Source organism: Myotis brandtii, unplaced genomic scaffold (assembly GCF_000412655.1).
Source record: "Myotis brandtii unplaced genomic scaffold, ASM41265v1 scaffold1338, whole genome shotgun sequence".
Lineage (NCBI taxonomy): Eukaryota > Metazoa > Chordata > Mammalia > Chiroptera > Vespertilionidae > Myotis > Myotis brandtii.
In genome coordinates this window covers 603423-611737 of record NW_005354749.1, presented here as the reverse complement: position 1 = coordinate 611737, position 8315 = coordinate 603423, and the positions used below count along the sequence as shown (strand labels likewise).

The window sequence follows — 8315 nt, the reverse complement described above, 5'->3', positions numbered from 1 at the left end:
CGCAGGAGGCAGGGGGCGGGCGGGGGGGCGGGGGGCTGATGCTGCAGTGACAGAGAAAAGGTGGATGTCACTGCTCCCCAAATTTCCTCTGCTGTCTTTCCTCTTTGCAGCCTCCCTTTGCGCAGAGCAACGTGCTTCATCCACTTACTCAGCCTCGCCCGCATCTGCCTTTAGGAAGAGCATCGGCCACACCTGAGACTCCTGGTCCTGAGGTGCGCTGGTCAGGTGAGGGCCTCAGGGGGCCTGGCCCTCCAAATGCATCCCTGCCGTCTGGTCTGTCTGTGGACAGAGGAGGGTGGCCTGTGGCTGAGGGAGGCGGCTGGAAGTGACCTTCCTCACTCGCCTCCACGAGTTTGTTTGCGAGAACACAGACCCACCAGTGGCCTCCGACAATATGTGTTCCGACATCATGTAAGGGACGTATTTTGCTCAGAAACATGCCCTGTTAGTTGTTGAAACCTCTTTTGCATTCCCCGAAACAAATGACGGTGCTGTATTTTCTTTTGGGGGGCAGTCAATACAAGTCTTTCATGTTGACAATGACAATATTATATTCTGCGATCTATTTGCATTTCTCTCTTTTGCGGGTTTCATTGCTTGGTATAAATCCCCAGGCTGAAGCGAATGAAGCTTCACTGGGGAGAAGCAGTGTGTCTTATCATAGGACTGGGCAGCTCCCCGCGCAAGGTGTCGCTGACAGGGCTTGGCTTTTGCCAAGATGAGCCCAAGGTAGGAAGCTGCGCCCGTGTGTGCCCATTCGGCGTGTGCACGCGAAGCCTGGAAGGATTTTCTATGGATCCACAAACTGGATTTCCAAGGAGGAGCCGGTCTGAGCACACGCCGCTTCCATGTGCTATGCATGGCCCATCCCGCCAGGAGGCTCTGAGGGAAGGGTCGCAGCTGCTTGAGCTCTGCCCGGAGCTCTGGGCCGTGTGCTGGGCAGAAAGCTGAACGGAGACTGAGACAGAGAAGCATCTAGAGACGTGTAGAGGAGCGCGCCTCTCTCCACCCTCCTGGGGGTCTCCTGGATATTTCTGAGAGTAAGAGTGTCTTCTCCCAGCAGGCAGGTCAGTACGTTTCTGAGCTAAATGAGGGCACGGCCTCAGCCAGGGTTAGTATTTACCAGCCGCCCATGGAGCACTGACTATGGGCTATGCTTTGCACGAAGCACCCCCTCATTTAATCCTCACAACAGTCCCAGGAGGTAGGTGCTGCTGTTCTCTCCATTGTACAGATGGGGAAACGGAGGCCCAAGGCTCCACGGCTGGTAACTTGCAGAGTAGAGAGTCAACCCCTGGGCAACTGGGAGTTATCTGTGGGAGGAGGAAATGTGTCACCTCCGCTTGCTGGGAGCAGCCATTGGCGATGTTTACGAGATCACTCCTATGCCATGAATAAAAATGTCAAGAAAGAATGAATGAGTGGCTTGAATGGGGGTCATTGTATCTGTTGGGTTGTCCGGCATATGTAAATTTCCATAATGTCTTTCTATTTCAGCCAAGGCTGTCTCCTTTCCTCCTTGTCTAGTGGAGTTTCCTAGGTGCAGAAGTTTCCCAGGAGCATTTGGGAGCAGGTATGTCTATGCGTGGTCGGCTCTGTTAATTTCATCCCAAATCCCTTGGAAAAGCGCCGAGTCCCTGCTTCAGCTCCATTGGGGCGGGCTGGGCAGCTCAGTTCAGTTGGTTAGAGCATCTTCCTGATACGCCAAGGTTGCGGGTTTGATCCCCAGTCAGGGCACATACAAGAAGCAACCAGGGAATGCATAAATAAACGGAACAACAGGTGAATGCTTCTCTCTCTCTCACCCTCTTCCTTTTCCTCTTTCTCTAAAAATCAATTTAAAAAATTTGAGGACACCTGAGTTACTAGACTGGTTAGGGTAAGGAAATGGGTCTTCTAAGTATCCAACCTGTGTTTTCCTTTTTAGTGAGTTTATTGGGGTGACACTGGTTAACGAAATTGTATAGGTTTCAGGTGCACAATTCCACAACACATTGTCTGTACACTGTATTGCGTGTCCACCACCCCAAGTCAAGTCTCAGGCCATCACTTTCAAAGGAAAAGTTCTGTGGTTTGGATTATTAAAGTCATAAGTGCTTATCTAATTGTATTTAAAGCCCATTTATCATTTTTTTTTTCTCTATCCACTGAGCCAAACCGGTTTCGGCTATCATTTTTTTTTGAGTCTAAGGAAGATTCACTCAGTCAGAAGGGATGGAATTAATAAATGATTCCCTTTTTAACTCGGGCTGGGCCTCATTCGAACGCCTGTTTTCAACTTGAGCTTGTAAGTATGGCATTTGTGAGTGAAATTGCCCTTGTATGTTCAGGGTAATTGAATCCCATTTTTCACTTTCCATTTCCCTCTAGAAAAATAAAAATGTTTACAGAGTTTAGCTTCTCAGTGGGGGATTTTCTAAGGTGGGAACTTCAACAGCATAAGAGAGGCCGGTGTGGCCATGACATTCAGGACGGGCTGTCAGGCCTGTGCTCGGCCCATGGACGGGCCACCTCAGGCAGCTTCGAAGATCAGATGGATTTCTCTGTTTTCACTGGAAACACCAAAGGAATGTCCACACCCCATGCTTGTATCAGGGCTGGGGGGTGAGGAAAGCTAGAATTCTGGCCAGATTGTTGTCATCCATGGAGTGGCTCAGGGCAGTACTTACTGATCAGAGGCAGACCACATGCTAAATCAGCTTGGATCAGGGTCTCCGAAAATGTTGGACAAATGAGAGTTGACTTTAGGTGGCACTTGGATAGCGTTGAGTCACATAGTGATATGGGATTATCTTTCCAACTGTCTTTCAATCCTGATTATATCAAGGACACAGTCTCTGTATGATGCTTGATCTTTAACATTGTTCTTATCTGTTCTTTTAAAAATAAAGGCAGACCGGGCCTGAATGCGGGCCTTTAGAAGCTTATGGCTTCTGGTTTGGATTTAATAACATGGCTTTCTTTTTCATTGTTTTGCTTGTACGATGACCTTTGATTGCTGGCAGTTTTGAAGAGAAATATGTGAAGTTTCATTGTAAGACAGATGCGTTGAAGATTTTGTTTACTGTTAAGTAAATGATGGTGTTCAAATCACTTCGGACACCGGGCCTGATGCACGACAACACTAATTGTATATGGAGGACTCGTTCTGTAGCCAGCAGTGTCCTGCTTCTTACACGTGCTCCCAAGGTGTTGTCACAATCACCCTGTGGATAGGTACTATTATTTCCTCTGAATTAAGGACAAGGAGTCTAAAGCTCAGAGTGGCTCAGGGCAGTACTTACTGATCAGAGGCAGACCACATGCTAAATCAGCTTGGATCAGGGTCTCCGAAAATGTTGGACAAATGAGAGTTGACTTTAGGTGGCACTTGGATAGCGTTGAGTCACATAGTGATATGGGATTATCTTTCCAACTGTCTTTCAATCCTGATTATATCAAGGACACAGTCTCTGTATGATGCTTGATCTTTAACATTGTTCTTATCTGTTCTTTTAAAAATAAAGGCAGACCGGGCCTGAATGCGGGCCTTTAGAAGCTTATGGCTTCTGGTTTGGATTTAATAACATGGCTTTCTTTTTCATTGTTTTGCTTGTACGATGACCTTTGATTGCTGGCAGTTTTGAAGAGAAATATGTGAAGTTTCATTGTAAGACAGATGGGTTGAAGATTTTGTTTACTGTTAAGTAAATGACGGTGTTCAAAGCACTTCGGACACCGGGCCTGACGCACGACAACACTAATTGTATATGGAGGACTCGCTCTGTAGCCAGCAGTGTCCTGCTTCTTACACGTGCTCCCAAGGTGTTGTCACAATCACCCTGTGGATAGGTACTATTATTTCCTCTGACTTAAGGACAAGGAGTCTAAAGCTCAGAGAGGTGCAGAACTTGCCTGCATGTCACGTGGGCCCTCGCATTTCAGATGCACTCATCTCAGTGGCCCAGCGGGAGGTGAAAGGAGGTAGGTTTCTCCTGGACTCACAGGTGCGATTTCCAGTCTGCCCTCTGCCCTCACTAGCTGTGCCTCCCCGAGCTTCAGTTTTCCCATCTGCAAAGTGGGTGTTATGAGCAGTGGGAGGGAAATGGTGCGTTTCGTTTCCTGCGACAGGGTGGGCGATGTGGCTGATAGTCACGCAAACGGTAAGACAATACAGAGCTGATCCCTGGGCTGAGCCTGGCGGAGAGCAGGTCCCTTCCGCCGAGGTTAGCTGGGCTCTGTGTTCTCATTGTCCGGCTCTGAGTTGGCCGCTGGGTGGGTGGGAAGGTGAGATGTGGTTCACATCCCTGCAACCTGGTGAAGAAATACGTTCCCGGGGCCAGAAAGCCAAGCGGACGCATCTGGCCGGGATGGCCCAGCAGCATGAAGGTCAGAGTTTGTGCTCCGAGCGGCTTCCCCCTTCTCAGGCTGCAGAGCTTTGGCAAGGTTCTGAGTTAAGCTTAATTAAAATTCACTCTTAATTGGGGCCATTACTTCAAATCAACTCTACGTAATGAAGCTGTGTAATCATAATTAAGCTCCAGAAATAGAATTAGGAAGCCAAGCACGGGCGGGCCCGGTGCCAGGGGCGACAGGGAGGGGACTTCTGGAATCACCGAGTTTTCAGATAGCCACGGCCGCTGAGTGCGGTGACGGGAGGAACCTCAGCGGCCCCATCATCAGGACAAGGAACTCACCAGAAAGAGGGTTTGGGATACAGGGAACCCCGAGAGGCAAAGCTTGAGCGGCACCAGGCAGAGGGGCCCAAGTGGTGATGAGAACAGGGTCCCCTCGGGAGGAGGCCCAGGCAAGGGCAAGTCTGCTCTCCAGCAACTGTGTCCCCCGCTGGGAAGTCAGGGCCAAGGGCAGCTGTTTCCAAACAAGGACATCTCTCTCCCGACTCACGCAGGGCTCTCCTCAGGGGGTTTCCTGGCAGGCAAGTCAGGGGCAATGCCTCTGCTTGCGTGACCCTCTGCTTGAGGGCACGTGAGGCACTTACCTTTGCAGTTGTTGGCGCTGCCGTTTGGGTGGTAGCTTCTCTTTTCACGCGGGGGAGCATGTGAAGATTGGGAGCGTGAGTTTTAAAGTGAGGTGATCAGAGGTTGAACTCCGGATGTGCCAATGACCGGCCACGTGTCTAGGAGAGTATTTACCCCACTCTCCGTTTCTCCATCTGTCATGAGAGAATTATAATGGAAGACGTCTCAAAGGCTATTCTCACAATGATATATACACCCAAAGCACTTCGAACACCGGGCCTGACGCACGACAACACTAATTGTATATGGAGGACTCGCTCTGTAGCCAGCAGTGTCCTGCTTCTTACACGTGCTCCCAAGGTGTTGTCACAATCACCCTGTGGATAGGTACTATTATTTCCTCTGACTTAAGGACAAGGAGTCTAAAGCTCAGAGAGGTGCAGAACTTGCCTGCATGTCACGTGGGCCCTCGCATTTCAGATGCACTCATCTCAGTGGCCCAGCGGGAGGTGAAAGGAGGTAGGTTTCTCCTGGACTCACAGGTGCGATTTCCAGTCTGCCCTCTGCCCTCACTAGCTGTGCCTCCCCGAGCTTCAGTTTTCCCATCTGCAAAGTGGGTGTTATGAGCAGTGGGAGGGAAATGGTGCGTTTCGTTTCCTGCGACAGGGTGGGCGATGTGGCTGATAGTCACGCAAACGGTAAGACAATACAGAGCTGATCCCTGGGCTGAGCCTGGCGGAGAGCAGGTCCCTTCCGCCGAGGTTAGCTGGGCTCTGTGTTCTCATTGTCCGGCTCTGAGTTGGCCGCTGGGTGGGTGGGAAGGTGAGATGTGGTTCACATCCCTGCAACCTGGTGAAGAAATACGTTCCCGGGGCCAGAAAGCCAAGCGGACGCATCTGGCCGGGATGGCCCAGCAGCATGAAGGTCAGAGTTTGTGCTCCGAGCGGCTTCCCCCTTCTCAGGCTGCAGAGCTTTGGCAAGGTTCTGAGTTAAGCTTAATTAAAATTCACTCTTAATTGGGGCCATTACTTCAAATCAACTCTACGTAATGAAGCTGTGTAATCATAATTAAGCTCCAGAAATAGAATTAGGAAGCCAAGCACGGGCGGGCCCGGTGCCAGGGGCGACAGGGAGGGGACTTCTGGAATCACCGAGTTTTCAGATAGCCACGGCCGCTGAGTGCGGTGACGGGAGGAACCTCAGCGGCCCCATCATCAGGACAAGGAACTCACCAGAAAGAGGGTTTGGGATACAGGGAACCCCGAGAGGCAAAGCTTGAGCGGCACCAGGCAGAGGGGCCCAAGTGGTGATGAGAACAGGGTCCCCTCGGGAGGAGGCCCAGGCAAGGGCAAGTCTGCTCTCCAGCAACTGTGTCCCCCGCTGGGAAGTCAGGGCCAAGGGCAGCTGTTTCCAAACAAGGACATCTCTCTCCCGACTCACGCAGGGCTCTCCTCAGGGGGTTTCCTGGCAGGCAAGTCAGGGGCAATGCCTCTGCTTGCGTGACCCTCTGCTTGAGGGCACGTGAGGCACTTACCTTTGCAGTTGTTGGCGCTGCCGTTTGGGTGGTAGCTTCTCTTTTCACGCGGGGGAGCATGTGAAGATTGGGAGCGTGAGTTTTAAAGTGAGGTGATCAGAGGTTGAACTCCGGATGTGCCAATGACCGGCCACGTGTCTAGGGCAGTATTTACCCCACTCTCCGTTTCTCCATCTGTCATGAGAGAATTATAATGGAAGACGTCTCAAAGGCTATTCTCACAATGATATATACACCCAAAGCACTTCGAACACCGGGCCTGACGCACGACAACACTAATTGTATATGGAGGACTCGCTCTGTAGCCAGCAGTGTCCTGCTTCTTACACGTGCTCCCAAGGTGTTGTCACAATCACCCTGTGGATAGGTACTATTATTTCCTCTGACTTAAGGACAAGGAGTCTAAAGCTCAGAGAGGTGCAGTAACTTGCCCAAGGTCACACAGTAAGTAAGTGGCCATTAGTAAGAGCTGCACCAATGGTAAGTATTATAATAAAGGTGCTCTATGTGCCTATGCATTTGATCTGCTGGTCAGAATTAGTTAGATCCACAGTCAACACATGCCCAGAAGTTCTACACAGGCCCCAAGGGAAGTCACTCAGCCAAGCTTGTCCCAGGTCTGTGGCTCTAACTCAGCCAGAGGAGGCCAGGCATTTGGGCTCTGAGAGGGTGGAGCTGTGGATGCTGATTCCAGAGCTGTGGGGTTGGAGGGAAAGAGACAGTGAGAGAGAGCGTCACCGAGTATCTGTTTTTTTACTTGGCATGTCAGTTGTCCTTGCTCAGGAGACCTTGGGAATCACCCTCAGGAGTGGCGAGGGGAAGTCTAGGCACCTGAGCCAAAGAAGAGCTGTGTCGCCCCCTTGAACCCCCAGTTGTCCAGAGCATGGCTCATACTTCTTATGCCACCTTCATGAATGCCCACTGGGTGCCTGGAATAGAGTTGGGCCACAGTTGGCACCAAAGCCCCATGAGTCAGAAATGACCACTCCCTAAACAAACAAACAAAAAAAAAGAGAATAAATAAAAGAAATGACCACTCCCATTCTGCAGATGAGGAAACTGAGACTCAGAGAAGGAAAGCGCTTGGCTCACTGGCCGATGCGAAATCGCTCTGCAAACAGGCCATCCTCAGCGAGCATCACCGCGGTCACCATCCCGGCTCCAGTGCGCCAGGCCTGCTGTTTGGGAGCCAGGCTCTCACAGATGTGGCACAGCTGGGCTCTGAACGCACTCGTCCAGTCTCAAAGCCAATGACCTCACCCAAAACCAGCCTCTGCATTTTCCCTCAAAACAGCCTGAATTTCCTCCCAACCTCCCCCTGTGGTCTTGCCAAGAAGAAAATCTAGTTTTCCATGAACACTGAGGAGAAATGAACCCGTTTCCAAGAACCTCAGAGGACGATGGGTGCGTCTTTCCTGCAGGGTCTTCAGCTTCAGCCACCATGTGTGTCTCCTGGTGCAGGGAATTCCTCCCACAGCCTGCGACCGCTAGCAGACTCAAGGGCAAAGTTCAAACCAGCCGCTGTGCCCCACACCCTCACTTCTGCAGCAAGACCCAAGGACTCCAGAGCAGCAGTTTTCATTTGACAATCAAAGACGCTGTTTATCATTTGGCTCCAAACACATTCTATGTTGAAAAATCTTGGCTAGCTATTACTTTATCGGCATCAGTCAATGGTAAATTATGTGTCCCATTCTATCCCAAATGAAGACTTCGGATTGGTGTGGGATGACCAGTGCATGGCAGTGATTCAGTGCCCATCACCTGCCAGGGGGTCTGCTGGACAAGCACGTGATGGCCTTAGCTCATTGAATCCTCCCACC

The 8315-nt window shown here is 50.8% G+C and overlaps 2 long non-coding RNA genes across 4 annotated transcripts in view; one reads left to right on the top strand and one right to left on the bottom strand.

The window, feature by feature from the left end:
• LOC102242322 overlaps positions 1-5054 on the bottom strand; it is a 7706-nt gene extending 2652 nt beyond the window's left edge. Inside the window, exon 1 of one of the 2 annotated variants that reach the window (XR_001360942.1) lies at positions 4979-5054. This is a non-coding gene — a long non-coding RNA (uncharacterized LOC102242322). Of the gene's footprint in view, positions 1-148; positions 496-4978 lie in introns of those variants that run through there. The other variant, XR_313245.2, reaches the window with a different exon arrangement.
• On the top strand, positions 576-7482 carry LOC102242503. Of its 2 annotated transcripts, XR_001360941.1 has the most exons (5): positions 576-1067; positions 1498-1573; positions 2186-2287; positions 3857-5395; positions 6910-7482. It is a non-coding gene; the product is annotated as an uncharacterized LOC102242503 (long non-coding RNA). The 2 variants fall into 2 exon arrangements; XR_313246.2 differs by lacking the exons at positions 3857-5395; positions 6910-7482 and adding an exon at positions 3006-3241 and having other exon boundaries at positions 586-1067.
• Positions 7483-8315: the final 833 nt, after the last annotated feature.